General features: G+C 40.8%; 1 protein-coding gene and 1 long non-coding RNA gene across 4 annotated transcripts in view; both read left to right on the forward strand.

Annotated features, from left to right (window-relative positions):
• Positions 1–22995, forward strand: part of foxp4 (forkhead box P4) — a 126168-nt gene that overhangs the window by 24486 nt on the left and 78687 nt on the right. The window lies entirely within an intron of this gene.
• LOC106958410 (uncharacterized) lies at positions 453–22583 on the forward strand. The gene is made up of 3 exons (XR_001427146.1): positions 453–463; positions 6524–6527; positions 21943–22583. It is a non-coding gene; the product is annotated as an uncharacterized LOC106958410 (long non-coding RNA).

Below are 22995 nucleotides of genomic sequence, written 5' to 3' on the forward strand. Positions count from 1 at the left end.
GGGGGGGGGGTTTTTTGGGGGGGGTGGGGAAAAAAGGGGGGAAAAAACAAAAAAAAAAAAAAAAAAAAAAAAAGAGTAAGCAGTGCGTAAGACAGCAGGCATGCCATCGCAGTTGTCCGTTGCACCAAGTCACTGATCTAAGAAACACAACTCCTGACTGAAGTCTCCGTCTTTTTGTGTGTGTGTCATTTTTCCGTCTCCCTTCCCTTTCGCTTTGCTACTTTCTCTTCCTTCAGCGTCCCACAGATCTACGCTGCCCTTTAGAGTGCTTACTATTGACGTACAGTCGTGCATTAAAGGAACACAGGCTGAGCCTATTTGCAGGTAATGACAAAAGGGGGGGGGGGTGCCTGCGCTGTATTGTAACTTGTTTGACCTCTGATGGTGGGGTCAAGTTCATCCTAAAGGGACTGTAATTCTCTCCCCTCTCAGCTGAAACACATGACAGTGCCCCGGAGGGAGAGTGAACAGAGAGCGGGCCCGGATCTTCTTCCTCACAAATTTGACATTTTTTCTTAGCCCCTTTCTCCGCTCGCTCCCCTTCCTCTTCCTCGTCCCCCTCTCTTCCCACAGGGTTAATTGAAGGGGAAATTGATAGTTCTGTGCGGTAATTGTGGCCTTGAGAATTCTCTGTCTCCCACAGAGAGAGACGAGGGCCGCAGCAGCAGACACAGCGATGCGCTGCAAGAGAAAACCAGAGAGAAAAATATGAGCGAGAGAAGCAGATGGAAAGAAAAATTGAGAAACTCGAACGGAGTGCCCCCCCCCCCCTTCCCCCTTCTCCTGACGCCCCCGTCCCACCACTGCCTCCCAGCTGGGGGTTTGATTGGTTGATGAGGGCGCGGGGCTGGTTGGCTGATGAACTGAGATTTCTGCGCAACTTTTACAAGCCAGGCTCTGATAATCATTCAATTCATTATCCAATCAGCGAGACTTGCAGCACGACTCCCCCCTCACCCCCCTCACTCACTGATTCTCCCTTTGACCCTCCCAGCCCCTTCTCCTTCCAATCCTCCCATTGCTCCCCAAGGAGTCTGGGATGGACAGATGAGCGGAGTGCGCCATCTCAGTTCTGTTCTGCTCCGCTGCATGCTGAAGCAGAGAGAGACTTATAATCCACCAATGCCAACAGTGACTGGACGCTATGCCTCAAATGTTTCTCTCTCTCTCTCTCTCTCTCTTTCTTTCTCTCTCTCTCTCTGTCTCTCTCTCCTTCAGGAGGGGCTTCTCTTTCCCGGGGGCAGAGCTATGTAATTAGTCTCTTTCCAGAAATAGAAAACTAGTTTTTCTACAGACATTTTGTGATGTCACCAGACATGAGCTCGTGTGAGTTTCGTACTACGTGACAATCTTTGAGTAAAATTAGCGTGTGTGTGTGTTATTTATTTATTTGTTTTTTAAACATACAGCTAAGATCAAAATTATTTATACCCCTGGAAGATGTGGATTTTAAAATGATCTCAAGAAACATTAAAAACCATAATAAAACCAGGAGTGTTTTTTTTTTTTTGTTTGTTTGTTTTAAAATTGGTTTATATTTACAGTTTAATAGAAATGGTATGTTAAAAATATTTGTCATTACCTATTCCAACATTTAAAGTAAAAATCTTTGACATAATTGCTGACAAGCTATTTGTATTTGTTTCACTGGTATTTTATTTTTGATGATGAACTCTTTAAGGTTGTATGGCTTCCTTCCCATCATCCTAATCTTCAGCACCGTTTGTAGATTTTCTAATAGACTCCAGTCAGGACTCAGGGCTTTACCAGTATTTCTTAATATTAAAACAAAGAAGCAGAAATTATTCCAACACCTTTTAACAATAATATTTTTTGTCTAATATTGTTTATGTTATTTATTAGAGTTTGACAATCAAATGATAGCAATATATATATATATATATATATATATATATATATATATATATATATATATATATATATATATATACCACAATATTTGTTTTTTTTTCTCTATGGACAATATACTAAAACAATAAAAATCCAATGGTAGTAAGAATTGCTCCGTGTTTGATCACACAAAGTTTGGTTGACAACACAGTATCTTTTTGTGCATCTATAGCTTTTTTATTCGTTTTAAGTTGTTTTTGGCTCTAGTGACCTTTATCTGACTGTGATCTGTGATAGGCAAGCAGGCTGTGAGGGAGGGACAAGGCATGTGGCAAAGGTCACCAGGCCGGAACTCGAACGTGTGTTGATTGCGTCAAGGACTCGGGCCTCCATACATGAGTCGCGCACCGTAACCCGGCGCCATCGCCACACCCAGCTGCAGCTTCCTCAGCTAACAGGTTGGAAATGACTGAAGAAAATGTAGTGTCCCAAAGGAAGAGAAGATGTAGGACATCGTTGACAAGAAGGACCCAAATAGCTCAGTTGTGCTGAGGTATTTAGGCTATTTAAAGTCGGACCAAAACCAAAGTGTGTACTGAAAATTGTGTCGGGCGCATGCTCCGACCAATTTGGGGAATACCACTGATCTGTTTTACCACCCAAACCTGTGGCACCTGCTGGAGCAGCGCGCATAATGTAAAACGTTATGGTCCTAGATGAGAGCGAGTGCTATGTGCAACAAAAAGAAAAATGCCTGTACAGTGTTACTATCCGACAGATTGTGCTCCCATAATTGGAATTTTTTTTTTTTTTTTTTTTTAGAAATGAAAATGTTTATCTCAGTTTTTAACATTTTTGTCTTTCAAAGTTGGTGAAGTTTGCACTGAGGATAAGAAAATATTTCCTTTTTCAGATCAAGATTATATTATTACAGTATATTGTCCCCCCCCCCCATTTCCTTGGTTTTGCTTATTTTGTCTTTTTATATTTCCTATTGTTTATTCTTAAGAATAGCAATTTTAAATTAATATAATTAATCAAAGGAGAGATTTTGAGAACTTACATTTTAATGCCTTCATTTATTTGACATCAACAAAAGAATATGTCAGTTTTTGTTCTGTTGTCCTGCAACGCTCAAAGGTTTTATCTTGAAATACGCCTCTTTTATTTATCCAAAGTGGTTGTGTGATGTTCAATAACATATTGAACAATCAAAAATAGATCTTTGAAATTTAAAAAAAACAACCAATTGATCTCTTCTGATCTCACTGAATAATACCAGAGAACGTTAAATATTGGTAAAAATAAGGAAGGATTTATATCATAAGCTATATCGATATCAATAGATTTTTTTTATTGTGATAGTTTTTTTTTCATATCTACTAGCTTTATTATCTGTATGTTAATAGTTTTATGAAAAAGTTTGTGAAAATTTTGTATAAACACCTGCTAAATGTAGTATTTATCTTTAAGGAAACCCTCTTATTGAGAGTTTTACATCTTTTAGCTCTCAGCTCTTTATAGAGTAAAACATTTATAGCAATTTCTTGTTAATTGTAATATTGTAGTAGCTGCCTTTCTTTCCTCCAGTTGCACAGCAGCAAGTGAAACAGAGGCAGCATTTCATTACTCTATGCTCCATAAAACTCTGGTCACTTTGCTTTTATATAATTGGAAAGATTTCCTATTATGATATAAAATGTTTCCAGTTTGAAACCACGGCTTTTGTTATTTACACATCGGTGAATAAATCTTGATATGATTTTATAGCTTAAGAAAATCCAACATTTCTTCCAGGGGTGTAACTTTTTTTTTTTTTTTTTTTTTTTGCCACCTTTTTGGTTCTGAAAGTTTCGCAAAACGCTCAAATGGACAAATAAATTATGAAAAAGAGAACATGTTTACACAGACGTTCAGTTCCTGCAGAAACGGCAGGTCTTGTTTTAGCTCCAGGCTCGTTTTTATTTAGTCTCAACTCAGGCCGCCCCAAGGCTGTCACCCAGGCAACGTTGCAAGTGGGCGCTTGTGTTTTTCTTCCTATTATTTAGTTTTCTTACTAAAATTTGCCGGTGTATTCAGTCGTCTCTTTGACTTTATCTTTGCCATTGATTCGTTTTTTTCCCCCCTCTCTCTCTTTCTCTCTCTTTCTCCACTCTCTGGTGTTGCTCTCCTTTCCTCTCCTCTCTCCCTCCTCCCCTCCTCGTGTGCTTTCAACGTACGTTAATGAGAATGTGTTAACGAGAAAGAAAGATCTATTGGGTGTAGCACAATATATCAGAAAGGCAGAGGTTTGGACGGAAAAAAAAAGAATTAAAAAAAAAAGACAGCAGGCCCCTTCAAAGAAGTCCTATTCTTGTGGTCGTGAATGTTTGATGAGACAGTGAAAAGTTGCCCCTCTAACGTCATGGTGTCTGAACAGAAAAGAACAGGACCGTTCTAATCATGGCGCGCTGGGAAAAAAAAAAAAAAAAAGACTTCCCACCCGATTTAATTAACTGATAAGAAACAGCTTCAAATTAATTTTTCAAGGATGTTAGATTTTGATTAAGAAACTCCTAAAAGAAATAGACGAATAATCAATTTTTTTAATCAACTTACCCAAATGGTAACTAGTTAATATGATAATTCCAGCAATTAGGGCAAATACTGTCAAGCAGCAGTTTCTATGCATCCCGTTAAAGGAATTATAATATCTTTACATCTAATTATCATGGTGATTTAATTTTTTTTGTATAGCTACCTCTCAATTTTACCATTTCCCCCCTTCTGTCATCATAGAGATAATGAAATGAGCAGTTCCAGACTGTAAGATGACGAGATTTGTGTAGGAAGTAACCTGAATCTGACTTCTATTTTTTTTTCACATGCTACATTTGAATTGATATTTAGGGGGGGAAAAAAAGCTTTTTTTTTTTTTTTACCATTTCATTTGGCTTCACGTGGAACGGTTGGCTAAGATCTTTAGATTGCAGCAGATTAAAGAGCCAAAATTGTTCCTGGTCTCTGTGTGTGTCTTTTTGATGAGCAGCTAGCGCCGATTCTAAATATTCTCACCACTCCTAATCCAAAAATCACCTGTTCCGTTCTCTGAGAGGAGGAGGCAGGAAAAAAAAAACAAAAAAAAAAAAAAACAGATTTATCCCTGAATGAAAGTAAGATCCAGTTACTCACATGCACATGAGTGTGTGTGTTTGCTTCTTTAATTGGACATGGATTGCAGCGGAGGTGAGGAAGGGCCAGTTAAAGAGAGTGAGAGGTGGGTGGGCGGGGGGGGGAGACGGAGCTGCATGGAGATAGAGTTCTTACAGCCTGGACAAACGCTAACCATGCTCACATACTACCAGAACAGACACACACACCCACACACACACTCCACATCCAGTGGCTCTTTAGCATCTCATGAGATGAATATCCATCCCATCTCGCTGTATCCCCTGCTCCCTGTGTGCTGAACATCAGTGGAGTCTGGCCTTCAGAGGGAAATATTGACAAAGCATTTGGAGAGATGGAATGGTTCCTTTAATTATATGCTGCTCTTATGATGCATGGAGTTTCTTCTCTGGCTGCTTGCACGCACGCGCGCACGCACACAAGCCTCGCTGATCAGCTGAATAGGTATTCCTGGCACCAACCCCACACATATTCAATTAGCAAAACTCATTAGCAAAACTTGGCATTTGTTGTTGTTTTTTTTTTTTTTTCTCCCCGCCCCCCCCCCCCCCCCCCTACTCAGAATTAATGGTTTTGATATGCTAATTAGCGGGTAATTTAATTTCAAAAGGCCTCAATTAACAGCAGCGTTGTGGACACGAGGAAGTTAAGCAGCATAATCTAATTTGCATTAGTAACGAGCAGGGAGTAATTAGTCTCTAATTAGCCACTTCAGACAGCACTTGTGTTTACTTTCCTAATGAAGTGGAGGGGCTTGCTTTTTCATACAGCGACGCTTGCGTGGGTACATCCAAGCGTGTTTATGAGAGGGCATACGTGTGTGTGTGTGTGTGTGCGTGTTAACATTTGTGTATGTGGAGGTTCGGGGGAAAACGGGGGTGCCTGGCACCAGCACCAAAGTGGCATATGGCTTACAGTTTGGCTCCGGTTACATATGTTCACACAAACACACGCACAAAGTCACACTTGCAGACACACAAAGAGGTCATCTCCCACCGTCTTACGTGGTTGGACACATACGCCGCGCTGCGGTTTACACTCCATTGAAACATCTTCATGAGCTCACTTACACATGCCGCCAGGGATTGACTGTGTGTGTTTGAGGGGTTTTATCCTGATATTGTTTCCTCTGGCAGCAGGTTTTCTTTCTGCTGCAACAGCTCGCAATGTTCTTTTCTAATGCTTTTTGTGTGTGAGTTTTTTGTTGTTTGGTTTACACCCACTTGCAATATATATATATATATATATTTTTCTATATGGTCTGATATAATATTTTTTAGCAGAGAATGTAAACTGTTGTCAGTGTATCATATTCGCAACTTTATCAGCGTTAAATCCAGGGTTTGTTTGTCAGACGTATCTACAGTGGTGGCAAAAAAAAAAGATGTCTCCACATCCTTTTTTTTTTGTGGTGACTCATGGAGAGAATGGGATTTGAAGTTGAAAGTTCAGTGCCCTTTCTTGATAATTTGCTACCAATATGAATTTATTAGAAGAGAAGGTGTGTTTGAATACATTTCAACATTCATGTTGTCATTTGTTACATATCCATACGCCACATTTTGGCTCCAGGCCAATTCGTGTTCCCATTTTCGACCTTGCATTGCCATATCATGACTTCCTAATCCAATGTTTTACCTGCACCTATTATTAACTCATGTAAATGTGCCATCACTTATCAGTGTATTTTAGTGTTGTAACAAAGTCTGTTGATTATTTTGCCCTTAATTGTTTATTATTTGCTGAAAATGATGAATCCAATGAATTATAACCGATTAAGATCTCGGATCAATCCACAGCATCTCCAGGCAGCATCATTGTGCTGACAATAAATGATATTGTAAATATTTTTATAGGCATTATAAAATCACATTTTATTACATTAGACAGTGGGTAGATTACAGGGAATTAATATAAAACAAAATGGTTAGGAATTTGCCCCTGACCGGTACAAATTCACACATTCTCTGTGCAAAATATCTGCTACAAAATGGCAAAGAGAGAGGAGAAATTGTTATTTTTATTTTTTTGGCCTCTTTTACATAGCACTTTTCAATTTCCTTCCCCCATCCTCCTGTATGCAGTGGTATTGTGAAAAAAAAAAAAAAAAGTGCCACTAAAATTATATTATGGCTTTGGGTTTTGGTGCACCACCCTGAAAGTTACCAGCAGCCCCCAACTTACCACCCTTTTCAAAAGTTTCTGGAGGTGAAATTAAGGGCAGAACAAGAAACAACAAGTGCATCCCAAGAGTTTAAACTTTTCCATCCGTGCCTATTTCAAAAACAAGTCGAAAACAACAGGCTCTCTTCAGATTTTTTATTTTTTTTTTTTTTTTTAAGGGAGACGGGGTGGAAGGGTTTAAGAGGAGGAGGGACAAGCAGCTGCCCTATTAGTCCAAAATCTGTTGTTCAGAGGAGGTGGGGAGGAGGGTGGAGCAAAACCACAGAATTTCTACAAAAGAGTGCGCACACTTTTTTCCACCCTTTGTGCAAAGAAGGCTATGTTCTCATATTTTGCCACAAATTAAAGCATATTTAACCCCCGTCACCTTTTCAGTAGTAGATCTTGTCCTATTTTTACCCACAGTCCTAGACGTGTAGGCCAGGAGAGACCATAGGGATCCCATTAGGAGACAGCCTCTCTGATGGAAGGTGTTTTTCTGGCGTCCTTTCCTCGGCGTTCTCTGGGAGGTCACGAAGCTGGGTGAGTTCCTGCTGCGAACGAGCCGGGTCAGGGTGCAGGCCGACAGAAGTCGGCAGACTCACTGGGCGTGACATTACAAACACAAGAAGTCGTCGAGAAATATTCCTACCTCTCGAGCCCTTCCATACTTTGTCGCATTGCAGCTTCAAACTGCAACGGATTTCATTGGAGTTTTGTGGTAATGAAGTGACGCAAATTAGGAGAGTGTGGAGACGTGAAAGGATGAAGTAAAAATTGTTCAGCACCTTTTACTCTGACAGGTTAAATCCAGTGGAAACACTTGCCTTAAGAGTCCACCCGTGAAGGCCTCAGGGGTTTGTTAGAAAACATCAGTGAGCGAAAATTCATCAAGAAGACCAAGAAACAAAGCGGTCATGGGTAAAATAGTTGAGATGTTTATCACTCACGGAGCTCACCGCTGTCCACCGAAAGCGAGGAGCTACATAGATCCTCAGTTCAAGTTGGTGTGCTTGTCAGCACAAGTGCTTTTAGTCATCCACTCCACAAAAATGGCCTTAATAGTTGATAGTTTAAATAATGCCGTTAAAAGTCCTGTTGGCAGTTTGCCATGGTCAATTCAAAAGACATGGCAAACATGTGGAAGGAAGGTGCCCTGCTCAGATGAGACCTAAGTTCAACTTTCGTACACGACGCATGGCAGAAAACTCAATACTGCGACAGACTCTGACTTAATCATCCCCAGCAGCATCGTGCTACAGTGATGCTCTCCTGCACAACTGTAGGAAGGAAGTCTTCAAAATGTACGTTCACCGACGTTCTCCATTCAATATGACTGAGCTTGAGATATTTTGGAAAGAAAAAAATAAAATAAAATCACTTTCTACTTGTGCAAAAGTGTGAAAAGTCCAAAAGGTGTGAATACTTTAACGAAGCAGCGTAGTGAATATGTGCTTTAACTCGTGGAGGACTTGCATGATTTACACACGGCGAGGCCAAAAGCTGCCTTCGATAAATTTAATGAATGAAGACATTGTGGTGATTATGAGCCCATTCCCGCTGACGACCTCAGGCCAGCAGGTGCATACACACAGATCTATTGTCACAAACATCCACAGATGTGCACACACACATACACGCAAACACTTATAGATCCATAAATAGGCAACTGATTTACAAATGAGCTGACCCGTGTGCTGGCCTTGCTCTTAGATAGGCTCACACCCCCACCAGGATGCATAAATCACAATGGACATGCATATGCATGAGCATCTGAGGAGGTGGGATAAGTGTGTGTGTGTGTGTGTGTGTGTGTGCGTGTGTGTACGTGTGTGAGTGAAAACCAGCCCGCAGTGGCGTTCGTATCGATCACTGAGGCTTAGTTAAGTGCTTTTTATTTCACCGAGTTAGAGTCAAGGACCATGGACAGGCCTCTCTCCCGGCTGCTTTTGAATGGGAGCGAAAGCAAAGAAGGTGGGGGCAAAAGAAAAAAAAGAGGAGAAAGAACTATTTAACTGTTCTTTTTTTCCCCTTTTTTAGTGGCATCTAGGGAGCACACATCACATTAATGGAACAGAGATGACGTTTCACATCTTGTCTCTCTCTCTCTGTGGAAGAAGGGGTTTTGGCGTTGGACCTTTGCCTGATGTGTGTGAGCATGATGTGAGCTGCTTTAACCTCCCCTTGTTTTATAGACTTATACAAGGCTCTGGATCGGACTGCTGCTAAATTAATTTACACACCATTCAAACATGCGTGCCAAATCTTCTTTCCTTCTCCTTCCCTTTCTCTCTCTCTCTCTCCTTCTCTCTCTCTCTACACTTTCTCAGCAAAGACAGAGCAGAAATTACCTGGCGAGGTAAATAAATTACTTCCATCGATTGCTGTAGTTGTAGAGTGACTTTATCGCAGTTTGACTTGTCCAGATACAGATCACCGAGTGACAGCGTGTTTTTGTAACGCGCCGCTGTTGCTGCGTGCAAGTTTTGACGTGTGTGTGCGTGTGTGTGTAAAAATCAGGCATAAATCTAAGCGATGAATATCTCTGCATATTAAAAGTCATGGCTAAGGTGGTGGGTTGGCCACAAGCTGTGTCCAGTTGTGTATATCTAATTCAACCAAGCCCCCCCCCCACACACACACACATATTGAAAAGCAGATAAATTTCCTGAGAATTATTAGAGCAGGATCTTGCAACCCAACCTGTAGCCAGGTATATTATTTCTCTAATCACTAATTTCCAAAAAAAAAAAAAAAAAAAAAAAAAACTGGAGATAGATGGTATCCTAACATGGTTCAATTCTGTTATCTACCTTTGATAAGTTTTATCTTGATACATATTGTGCAATTTATTTAGCCATTCCTTAATACTCTAGATTTTCTTTTCTTTTTTTGTTGAAAGAGGTTAAAAGTTCAGGAAACAGTACCAGCTGTCTTTAGTGTGTGTGTGTGTGTGTGTGTGTCTGCGATGTAGGCCACATGCTGTTTTAATAGTTGCTGTGCTGATGTTGCTGCAGAGGCCAAGAAGCCACAGTCAAAAAGACACAAACTGGAAAAAAAGAGCAGGAGAAGGCCCCATCTGTTTGTACTAAACCGTGGAAGAACTGACCATTCAGGCAAATGAGCAACAAATGAATAAAGGATATTTTGACATCTCTGGCAGTAAGCCATTACAACTTTTCCTCATTTTTATTGAGCATGCATTGCTCAAAAAGCATTGACAGTTGGCAGTAATAGTTCAACATAGCAAAAAAGAAAAAAAACAACAACTCACTTTTATTCAAAGTTTTTCTGTTATAAATACAGATTGATGTGTCCAGTTTGAAGCAGTGGTTTTCAAAGCTGGGGTTGGGACCCAAATGGAGGGTGTCTAATCAAGGGTTTGTTTGGGACTTTGAAATTAGATTTAGAATTCAAACAAAATACTAATAATGAAAATGGTAAGGCATATTTACGCTGTAAAATAAAAAAAAGAAAAGTTTTAATACAGTTTTAAAAATGGGAAAAGTGTTTTTGTCATGTAAACTATATATTTTAGTTTATTATGACCACATGGCCAAAAAAAAAAAAAAAAAACGGTAACACTTTATTTGAAGGGGGGTGAATAAGACACATGACACTGTCATAAACATGACATAACACCTGTCATAAACATGAATAAGCCTTCATGAATATTTATGACTGTTGTCATAAAGCGTCATTCGGTAAATTATGACACTTTTAATACAAAGTTGACATTATTCAAAATGTCTTTGTTATGACAACTTGACATTAACCAAGAAATCATTCATTACTTATATAAATTTGTTATAAAAGTATTACTGATTGCACTTTAAAAATCAGGTAACTTTATGTTATTAAAGGTAAAGTTTAAACAGTAATTATTTCTTAGTTAATGTCAAGTTGTTATAACAAAGACATTTTGAATAATGTCAACTTAGTATTAAAAGTGTCATAATTTACCGAATGACACTTTATGACAACAGTCATAAATATTCATGAAGGCTTTTTCATGTTCATGACAGGAGTTTATGACAGTGTCATGTCAGTCTTATTCAACCCCCTTCAAATAAAGTGTTACCAAAAAAACTAATGTATGAATGATGATACTAAAAAGTGAATATAAGTCAATGGCTTAATAATTATCTTGTGTCCAAAAGTATTAAGTAGGGCCTCAAAATAAAGACATTCTGGATTTTCTGACAATTACTTATTAATTGAGGATGTAAAGCTTTAAATAATAAACTCTTCTCTACAATCGCTGTTGCACCTTGACATCTGCCATTTCCACGCTAGTTCTGTCTGTGATTATTGTGATACATGCTGCACTCTCGAGAAGTGACATACAGAGCAGTAATCCCTTCAGGCCCCAGCGGGACACCGACTCCTCTTCTCTCTCTGTTGGATTTCAAACGGCAACAAAATAACAGGGACACTCAGCCCTGTTGCTCTGTGGCACGGAGCTCCGCAAAGGTTTTTCCTAAAGGGGGAAAAAAGTCGAATTTTGATTCAGATCCTCACGAATGCAAAATTAATGTTAATTGCATTTAAATTCATATGAAAACATACTCTTAATAGACCTTTTGAAACAGCTTGCTCAAGTTATTTATTCATTTTGCCTTTTGCATAACTTTTGCCGCGCCGCTAATGAACAAAACAGGCCTTTTTTGACTGTCTGCATAGCCTTGGGAGGGCAGGTAGAAATGCTAATTCTGTGTTAACACGGGGGGGAGAATAGAGACAGAAAAAAGGGGTCATTTTAATTTTTCAAAATGTTTGAGATGAAACAATAGTTGCATTAGGAAGTCGTTATAATTGGAGGGAATTGCTGACTGGATACACAGACTTCTGACGGTGGTGAAGCAGCGCACACTTGGGGGTCTTTTTGTATCTGCGCATTGTTTAAAAATTTAACTTCTAGCACGCATTAAACAGAGGAAGGGAAACATTAAGATACAAGGAGAGGCGACTAATCAGAGATCGACGATTCTATTCCTCTGTTGCGATTAGCTGTGCCCCCCCCCCTCGCCCCCCTGCCCCCCTCCGACCCCTCCAAACATTTAACGTCTCTACCTCAGCTTTAGTTTCTCGGAAAGCCTCGGCACACACGCTCAGATGGAGAACCAGCGAGTGTTTTAATATCACTGCTTTTGCATTCTAATCCCGGCACCTCTTGAAATATAATTCTTTCCTCTATTTTAAATCGCGAATGTGAAATTGCATTAAAGCAGGAGTGTGTGGGCGTAAAAGCAGCGATGTTAAATGGACATATGAATGCAGGGGTGAATCCTAACCTATTAAGCACTTTCCTTATTATTTCTGAAAGTGGAGCGTGGTAATTAGTTTGGTAGAAATCCTATAGTGGGGTGGAGGTATGGGTCTCAATAGTTGAGCCAAATTAATTTCTTCTGTCACCTTGAGCATACGTTCCTCTTAATAGGTTTAATTTATTTCACGGTGATTATCTTTTTTTCCTTCTTCTTCTCCTTTAACACTTGACTGTGATGTGCATATTCACAGCAAAATCCACTCTGCACATGAATGGTGTACTCATACCTAAATATGATATATCTGCAGAGCGTCATTGCAGCTTGGCGGTTGAGTCTCTATGATCTAAGCGATGGCGCTGTGCCTTTTTTTTTTTTTTTTTTTTTTTCCCCAGAGATCCTTGCTGCTGCTGCTGCTGGAGCGGCGGCGGTGGCGGCGACCCGGTTGTCATGTGATCCGTGCGTCTGGCTAAGAGCTCTGTTTTTCTCAGCACTCTCTCCAAGTCTTTTGAGTCCTAAAAGTTAACAATCAGTCTTGATGTTAAATCCATCAGAAACCTCCATGTGCCACGAGGTTCCTTTAATAAGCTCCTCCGTTTGCATGAATGCGCGTGTGTGTGTGTGTGTGCGTGTGTGTGTGTGTGTGTGTGTGAGGTGAGGTTATGGTGGGCCATGGGAACGGAGCATACCTATGCGGATTAGAACAATCCCACGGACACTTTTCCATGGGACGTGTTTGACTTTCTCTTAATTTCAAGCACATTTTTGTTTTGAGACATTTCAAATTCCAGAGGCCTTCTTATTTTTATTTATTTTTTTGCCATTTAAGAACAAAGTTACCAACTATCAGATGAGCATAAAGTTACTATAAAATTTCTACACACCGGTTAAAATACCCAATTTGAGTTAGGAACGAAATCTGACCTCCATAAATCCTTCCAGAACCCTTTTCCACCTGTACTGTGACCTGTAACCTCCACAACTAGACTCAAAAGCAAACCAAAACTTTTTTAGGGAGAAAAAATAACGACGAAAATCTGAAGTGACGTGGAAGCTTAAGTGAACACCCCCTCTTATAGGTGACCTCTGATTAACCCCAAGAAAAGCTCTGCTGTTCTTGTCGGCTTTTCCCGACATTTCTTAGTCGCATCTCGCAGCGAAAGAAACGGTCCAGAGAGTATCTGAGGGATCTCATTTTCAAAAGGAGGAATTTCCTAGGCATTAGATAAACCATGGAACACAGTGAGGACAGTCACCATCAAAAGGAGAAATATGGTGCAACAGTGACATTACAAAGAACTGGATGTTCTTCCAAAATTGATGAAGAGGAAAACGGGTCAGGGAGTTCCTCAAAGAGGCCTTCGCTATTATTAAAGGAGCTGCAGGAATGTCGAGCTGTGTAGTAAATTTCACACCAATTCCCGCTTTTCCTTATAAGTCTTGGTTGTGGGGCATCGCAGGAAGAAACAAGGTTGAACTGCGTGGCCAAATTCCAAAAGGCAACCAAAAGAGCAGCGTACCGACGGTGAGCGTCGGTGATGGCAGCATTATGCTGTGGGGCAGTTTTCCTTAAACTGGAACTGGAGGCTCAGCGAAGGTGTTAGGGGGGGATTTATGAATAGTTCTAAGAGCCCATCAGATCAGAAGTGGCTTAAAAAGTATGTTTCAGTTTATTATGTTTTATAGCTAAAATATTTCAGTTTGGTTTCCAGTTGAATTGCACGGTATAACTCTTTTCTATTTTTTCTTTTTTTTTTTTTTAAACATAGCAAAACCTTGCATTCTAACATTGCTGTGTCATATCCATTGTACCTTTATACCTTAACGGGGCGCCTGTGTGTGTTTGGTAGCTCATTGTGCCAGGGATCACTCAGGTTGCCCCGTCTGGTTTCAACTTGCACCGGTAAATTACACCCAATCACTGAAATTACATCCTATAGACTCTCCCACTTTACTTTCTCCCTCTGTGTGTGTAGGTGTGTGTGTGTGTGTGCGTGTGTGTGAAGCCTAATTGTTGACGTCATCTCCCAGCGCTGTTCCCGATGTCAGCTTTGATTAGACTGAATGAAGTCCAACTATTTTTGTGTTTTCGTCATTTAGGGGAAGCAAAATGGAAATGCAGCTGTTTGGAGCGCGCGCGTGTGTGTTTGTGTGTCGGAGGAAATTGCTTTGTGGTGTGTGGCGGTGAGTGCGTAAGACTGGTTGTCAGCTGGTGAACACTAGTTTTCATTTGAGCAACTCCAGTAAGGAAAGCTCAAAGGGACAAAACCGAGATGGAGGGGCTGCAATCTGCCAGTTAGTGCACCAGATGTCAGTTATTGTTGGACTTGGATTATGGCAATAACTACAGTTGGCCAACACTAATAAGCACATCTGTGTGTGTGTGGGCGTGTGCGCGTGTGTGTGTGTGTGAACGTGTTTGTATGTGAGTGATCTAACTCCACTGATAGATTTTAAACAATCTTCATTTTTGGACTTGCTCCGTTTTTTATGAGTCCTCTGGCACCTGCAGTGTTTTTCAGAGTTCAGTCTCTCGTTTTTAGTTTTTCAGCATTTTGGAAATGTAAACACTGCTAAAACACATCCAGATGTTACCAGCTGTGAGTCGCCACCACAAACACAGGGCAGGGTTTTTTTTGTGTGCGTCTGCGTCCAATTGTGTGTGTGTGTGTGTGTGTGTGTGTGTGCCTCCGAGACTTTCTGAACAATTCGCTCTCAGACGGCAAGAAGGATTGTTTGATTTTGTTGTGTGTGTGTGTCACTGCTGCGGTGCATGACTATAAGCAAATACGGTGCGTAGCTATGACGCCTTGCATTAGCTGAAGCAGAGCCGTGTAGCTGCTGCACATCGCTCTGTGGCTTGGCTTTACAGAAAACGAAGAGTCAGCAATCAGAATCTTTGGCAAGAATGGAGATTTCAAAAAGTTGCCGGTTCAATTGTCTCCTCGGGATTTGAATTGATGCACGAGGCGAACTCATACGAAACGGCGTCGGCATTTTTACAGTGTTCCCGTGAAGACTAGAAAGCATGAAATTTGATTTTGAGTTTTTCCCAGAGGATAAGTATGGAAAAAAAAAAAAAAAAAACAAATAGAATCTGAAATCCAACAAAGGGAGTCCACTCATTTTGCCCAATAATCTCTTGAGATGTGTATTGTCCCCTGTAACCTTAAGCAGGCATAGACAATGGATGTTTGGATAGATTTAGATAATAAGATGGGAAATAGTCTTGAAGTAATACGTATTTTTTCCACCCATCTGTCCGTCTACTATTTTTGAAGATTATCTATGTACAGCTTGAAATCAATATGAAAATCTTCACTACATACATTGTTTTTTTTTTTTTATCTTTTCACAAAATGGACAGAAAACCTTGAAAATTGAGTTTTGCATCCACAAAGGCAGACTTAAGACGAGTCTAATTGTGAGCAGAAGGGTGGTAATATTTGTTTGTGTACATTTTATTTCGCATACACGCAATTACCTGTTTGACCCACTCCTAATTAGCAGATGCCCTTAAATTTCCTATAATGACATGATCTCACTCCTAGTAATATACACACGTGTTCCTGTGCGCAACATACAAACACACTTAAATGTCAGCCTCTCGCTGTCTCCAATGTTTCATCACACTGTATATTTTTAGTGTGTGTGTGTGTGTGTGTGTGTGCAAAGTGTGTATTTATTCATGTACCGTGGCCACGCTGAAGCCTTGCTCCTTAGGGAGTAATTACAGCAGAGGTTTGCTGGCCGTTTTCTCTCATTAGTGTGAATATGGAAGGGATCTTGAGGAACCTCAGTTAGCACGAGCAGGACACGTACACCAAACACACCCAGAGAGAGAGGCCCATGCGTCGGGCAGAGGTTCACAAAAGTGCGCTCTGCTGAGGCACGGTGGCATGACTCAGTTCTGCGTGTGCAAGGTTCGGTTCAGATCTGTCTCCGCAGGTCTATTTCGGCCGCTGTTGTATCGCACGGCGGTGTTTGCGTATGTTGTGTGGATTTCTGCTGTTCTTTCGCATCTGGCCCGAACCTCACTCAAGGCCTCCAATTCAGGTTGTTTGTTTGGGTTTTACCAGGCAAACACACCGCTAGGTCTGCCCTCTGTACTCGGGACTATTCTTGGCTCTGGCCTCAGTTTAGCTCAGGCCTGCTGCCTGGCTCACTGGAGGTCTCTGTAGGGAAACCTCAGTCCTGCCAGAGTCCAGGAAGATCCCGACCACAGTGCACCACCCAGCCACCACAGTGGCCCTTAGCAGCTTCAGCTGGTCTCGCTCCACAGCAGTCCTCAAAATGTCATCTGGGGGATTTAGCTCGTTGGATTTCCTTCACTCCGGGTTTTCGGATCGAGAGTTAACCTGTCATGACGGAACTGACCCGGCTTCTGTAAACAAACAGGAATAGATAAGAGAAGTAGGTCCAGGTCTGCATGGTGAGCCCCTCAGCCGGTGGAAAATGATTTGGTAACAAGGAGATGAAAAGTGAGGGAAAAGAAAGAAAGAGTGGGAGTCAGCAGAGAGAGAAAGAAAACAACAAAGGTGGTCAGGACAAAAGCAGTATTGTATCGCTGAAATGACTTGTGAGTTGAAAGCCTTAAAAGTCCTCCAGAGAGCCAGGTCATAAAGCCCTTTGGATGGGTTTGGCAGCCGAGGCCAGAGTCAGACGGGCCTGGCAGCCGGGCCCGCACAGCTTCCAGTAACAGGAGATGTAAAAATCAATTTGCCGTGAAAAAGGTAAACAATCGGAAATGACAAATATGCAGGTTCTTTCCATCGCTCCCCTTTTTTTCATCCCTTTCTATTTTCAACGTTATTGCAGAAGACAAATGCGGCAGAATGATTAGTCAAGATCCGTGTAATGAGGGGTCCCAGCGGTGTTTGTTGGGATTGAGAAAGAGAGGGATTTTTCCACTCTCTGTATTTTTTTAATTTTTCTTTTTTTTATTTTATTTTGCTACCCCAAATAGTCAGGCTTGACTTTTGCAGTAAGTGGCTAAAATGCGCAGATTCGGCTTTCGCAGTGAAGCTGTGCGAGCACAAGTCAACACTTCTGATTAAACAGGATGAGATCGATATCGCTTTGTGGACGGAAAACGATTGAGGGATGAGGAGATAACAAAAAAGGAAAAGGAGGAGGGAGTGAATCCTTAGGGGCCTGTTTTCGGTGGTTAGGGGGCCCTCGGGGGCCCCAGCGGAGGCCTCCATTAGAGGAACGATCTGAACCGGGGGGAGCTGGAAGCAACGTGAGCCTTCCAGGCAGGGGCCGGTCTGTTTAGCAGCAGTTTGCCTGCATTTCCTCGTGACATTGATCCGTAGCCGGGCTGCAGCCATAGGAAGGCTCTTTGCTGCTGAATGGACAGAGCGGCGCAGCATCGATAAGGCAGAGTGGACCAGCGGAGAGCGCTGCACCCTGATGGTCATTTCGTTAAGACAGACAGACCCTGTTCGATACTCGCGCCCCACAGCTGCCCTGTGGCACAGTAAATTGGTCCGTGCGTCTTTAGGATTTAATCCTCTTTTCTTTCTGCTGTCATCTTTCTCAGATGAACAGATCTGTTAAGACTGGCTGGGAAAGAAATGAAAAAGGGGTAAGAAAAAAAAAGAAACGAGGAATTTATCATGTGAGAGAAACAAATATGTTTCCCTGGCCCCCCAAAATGAGTTTTTTTTTTCTCTAGGTGTTCTCCCGTATACACTCTTAGTTTCTTGAATTTGGATTGAATAAATTAAAGATAAAAACCAGCTTAGAGTTACGTGGCCGTAGAAGTGCTGCTAGAGAGGAGTTGCTGTGAAACAGAGTTTTACTCGTGTTTTAAAATAAAAAATAAAAAAAATCATGATGCTTTTGACATTTTAAACTGGCCTTAACTTCCTATATTAACAATCGTTTTGGTTAGATTTACTAAAACATCATTCAGTGTTTCCCCTATAGAATGTAGATCCTTGCCTAATTTTGACATGTCCAATGGGCTGCCAAGATTTCCAGACCCAGTGCTGTTCCTGTTCATACGCAGGTTGGAAACTCAAAAGGATAAAACAGAGCAACTTTGCGCTGCTCCGTTCAACCTTCCTGTTACTTGCTGAAAGCCTTGCTCTCTCTCTCTCACAGCCTGAATGAAGCAAAAACGGTTTCGGTTTCCTTGCACAAGGATTCTTACAACTCTGAATTTATTTTTAACATCTGATACTGAAAATGGTTACCTCTGAAGCTTCTCGCCTCATAGCCGATTGGATTTTTGAGTTTCTGAACAGTCTCTGGAACCAAGAATGAGGCAAAAGAAAATGACCTGATTTCATTTATCAGACAGTTTCTTTGCAAATATTTAAATGTTCATGAAGCATTTGTCACTCTCGAGTGAAACGTAAAGGGTTGACAGTCACTCCAATAGGAGTGATTATAGAAAAGCTGAAGAAGGACAAACGCTCATCTGGCTCAGGTCCTTCTTTTTAAATTAGAGTACGTTCAGAGAGATACTATTAAACAGTGTGGGTGTGTATGTTTGCTGGAGTTTTCTTCTCATCTTCCGGCGTCTGTATGTTTTGTGGTTGTTGTGTTTGCTTAGCATCAGTCACCGAGCACTCACAAACAAAACAGCTCGAATCCCCTGCTCTGAAGCCATCAATTCATAATGAGATAATGACATGTTAACTCGCTCACAGCGGCAGCAGCTCTGTTTGCAGATGAAGACAAACCACAAACAAGACGCAGACATGCCGGGCCCCCTTTCTTCTTGCTCTTTCCTTCCCTCTTTTCTCCGGCTACGTTATCTGCACCTTTGCCAAGTCCTTGTCAGGATAGCAGGTGGATAACGGCACACATCGTCTCCGTCTGATACACCAGCGCTCGAGAGCGTCTGCGATCCAGATTCCCTAATGAGAAAAGAATGTTGTCTGTGGAATTCGAGTTTTCCGTTGGAATCACACACTCATCAAGCCCGCTTCCTGCCCCGAGCTCGCTTTCACCGAACAAAAAAGGACGAGGAGAGGGATCCCTCTGTCTCTCTGTCACCACATTGTTTTCCTCGGCTCTCCCTCTCTCCCCTCAGCCTAATGTTACCTAACGTTGGACTACTGTTCTTCTCCTTCTCTCTGCTGGACTGGGCCAGTCTGCTTCTGGAGTGGAGCGTTCACATGACTCACAGCGTGCGTCAGGCCAGACGAACCTGAGTGCTGTGTGAGCGAGGAAACGGTGGCTGATTGGGAGGCGAAGGTGTCCCTCTCGGACTGGTACGGCTGAGAAATAACGAGAGGAAGAAGAAGAAAAAACAAAACATTTTTGAGTTACGGAACTCTTAGTTTGGCTGTGGAGCGACTTTAAACAAAACAAGACAGAAGTTTAAAATTAACATTCAGATACTTTAACCTTGAAATCTCCCCTTGCCGAGGCACCAGCTCCCTCTTTTTTTTCATCTGTTAAATGTTTGAGTGTTTGATAGTTTGAGGTCTATAGCAGAACCCGCTCGGGAATTAATGTCATTCATATGCCCTGCGGAAATTACTTTTGAAATGCATATAATCTAAAACATGCAAATGAGGCTGACTTTGTGCACTCTGTTTAATATGAATTATCATTTTGTGAATACCTATTATTACTGCGTACATTTCTCCAATTATATTGTTCTCTCTCTCTCTCTTTTTTTTTTTGTCACTTCTGCACGGGGACGCACACGTGCGCATCAGGGACACCAGGGACGTGCACGCGCACGCATTTGGACACGTGCGCAGAAAATGTCTCTGTTCTGTGATGGGTGTGTTTTAATGAGGAGTAATAAGGACGGTAATGACCCAGTCCACTTCTCTCTCCCTTTTTGTTTTACCCGCCTGTCTTGAAGCCTGCCTAGCACGCAGCTTTTAGTTTACATAAAGCCAAAGAGGATAGCTTCTTTAAAGACTGAAAAAACAAAAAAAACAAAAAAAAGAAAGAAAAAGAATTAAATATGCAGCACCCTTCTCCAGATTCCGCACAAATTCACCACTAAACAAGTCCTTTAACTCCAAATGAAAATAACAAGGCGGGAAAATACAAGTGTTCTTCATCCAATTTTCATTAAGAGACTGAAATATTGATGCATTTTAAAAGTGAACGGCGCATGTTTAGTTTGTCTCTTCCTTTTTCTGCTCTGGTGAAATAGCTCTCTTATTAATGCCCCTGTCCAAGAGCCAGACAATTTTTTTCACTCTTTTTTTCCTAAATTGAACTGAAGGCATCCCTTTTTCAAACGCATTACCCTTGTAATTTATTTATACTACACCATAAATTATTCTATTAATATTAGCATGTTCCAAATTAGTATGAACTCTCTCAATGTTCCTTCTACTTCTATTAATTAGCACGCTTGTCACTATAACAAAGATTTTTCTTTCTCTGATAAATTATAAAGGAGACATTTTTTAATACAATGAGAACTGCCTGAGAAATTATTAATGTTTTTAGTTGTGGCCTGTAAGACAAAAGGAGAAAAAGGGTGAAAAGAACATAAAACTAACAACAATCTGCAATATATTATAGGGGCTGTCATTGGCAGACACCAGTGTTTATTTTTATTACATTGTTCCCCCTCAACCCCCTCTCAAAAAAAAAAAAAAAAAATTTTTTTTCCGTCCTTATCCCTCCATAATCCCTAGGGATATCATCTTGTTTTAGCACTTTTGGATAGGATACGAATTAATTACCTCTGCAACAGCTTGGACCAAGTTCAAAAGTACTAAAATTCAATTAATTTGAGAACTGGACATGCTATCATTCTCTCTTCCTTTCTCCTTAAAAGTCGGGCCTGTTTTTTTTTTTTTTTTTTTTTTTTTACTGTGGACTTATTCAATTATATTTGATTAAACTCGCTCTGATCCAATCTATTAATTAACTAGGAAATGCGAAGTGCCCGACTTGAAAGCCGATGTATAAAATTATATCATGTCCACTTTGATATTTATTTATTTTTTTAAAAGCACTATTTTTAAACCCATTGTCGCTCTTTATTACTGAAAGTTGCTGTTGCCCATTTTCCAGGTATTATTAAATCATTTCATCTGCCTTGTAATGCAAATTTTGATCATAAATGAAATTATTTCTCTGCTAAAGGCAACCGTTGGCACATTTACCATTTCATATAATGCATTTCTTATTTTATCTATTTCTTCCTCGGTTTTTATCCCATTTAATTAAATGTAAAAACTGGGCGATGTTCTCAATGACAATAGTAGAAAATCTGATTTAGCAGTAGATCACTTCCTTGTTAAATATTAGGTGGACGGAGTCCTTTTTCTCACATGTACCTGCATAGATATGGAGCTCTATTCCTCCCGTAAGAAGTAAAAAGACTTACAAATCATTTAGGCCGTGATAGAGCAACACTTTTAGCAGAGAATAGGAAGAATAAACATATGTTAGCAATGTTACTATGACTTTGATTTCAAAGCTTTACATTTTTTTCAATCATACTATTATCACGGAGTAACTGGAGTTTTCTTTGGCAGCGTGAAACATTGAATAGTGTCGCTTTCTCCGCCATCTTTTGCATAACCAGTCAAGTCGCTGAAGTGGCACTACTATACTTTTTTCTTACTTCAGCTGTTTTGAAACATTTCCGGTCACAGAAAAATATCAGCATCTACAAACAGCATTTCTGTTTATCAGCTGACTGTGGGCCCTACAACAGCAGATACCCAGGCTAACTACTTACGTTTTTGTAAAGAGACCATAGAAAAATCAAAAATAAGCGCTTCAAATTTACTCCTAAATTTAAAAGCAGTGGGAAAAAGTGTTACATTTAGATAAAAATAAATAAATAAAAAATCCTGCTCATATTTTTATGTAAACACCAGGAAACTGTGATACTTGATGAAATCATACCGTCAGAATTTTGATTATTTTTTATTACGATGAATTTTGACCAAGCTCCAAGGTTTATTCATCTATTTTACCTTCATGTCATGCATATGTTTCCCCAATGACTTTTTTTCTTATGTTTTCCTCCAAATTTTCCATCCTCTTCCTGTGTTTCTTCCCCACTCCCTGGCCCCCACCTACCCTCGCAGTGAAGGTCATTCTAATAAAGAGCTCTCATAGGATTCAGCTGCTAATTGCTCTGCGGCGCTCTAGCTGGTTTTAGATCCAAATAAAGGCACATTGCCTTTTTAAACGGCTCTTCCACTTCTTGCCCTGCATTCCTCCTCACCTCTGTACTGCCATGTTAAATACGGCCTTAGCGATATTCGACGCCGTAGCCGACCTCTTGTCTCCGCTAGCTGAGAAATTAAGGTGAAAACAGGGTTTTTTTTTTTTTTTGTTTTGTTTTTTTCCACCCCTGTGAGCGCAGGTAAATTTCCAACTCGCAAATGTGAGTCACACACGCGTGCTTTACCTCTTTAAGAATGTCCAACGCGCGATTTCCAGATAAATGAGGTGCGCATGAAGTCCGCTCCCTCTACAAATATTTGTGTGTATCTTTGTGTCTGTCTCCAGCATTTTTCGAACAGACGGCAGTCTGCGAGCTGGTAAATCACTTACTGCACTCTGAAGTAACGGTCAGGGTGAAGGCAGGAGT

The sequence above is a fragment of the Poecilia latipinna genome, unplaced genomic scaffold, assembly GCF_001443285.1.
Source record: "Poecilia latipinna isolate Pla-1442-1.1 unplaced genomic scaffold, P_latipinna-1.0 Scaffold48, whole genome shotgun sequence".
Classification (NCBI taxonomy): Eukaryota; Metazoa; Chordata; class Actinopteri; order Cyprinodontiformes; family Poeciliidae; genus Poecilia; species Poecilia latipinna.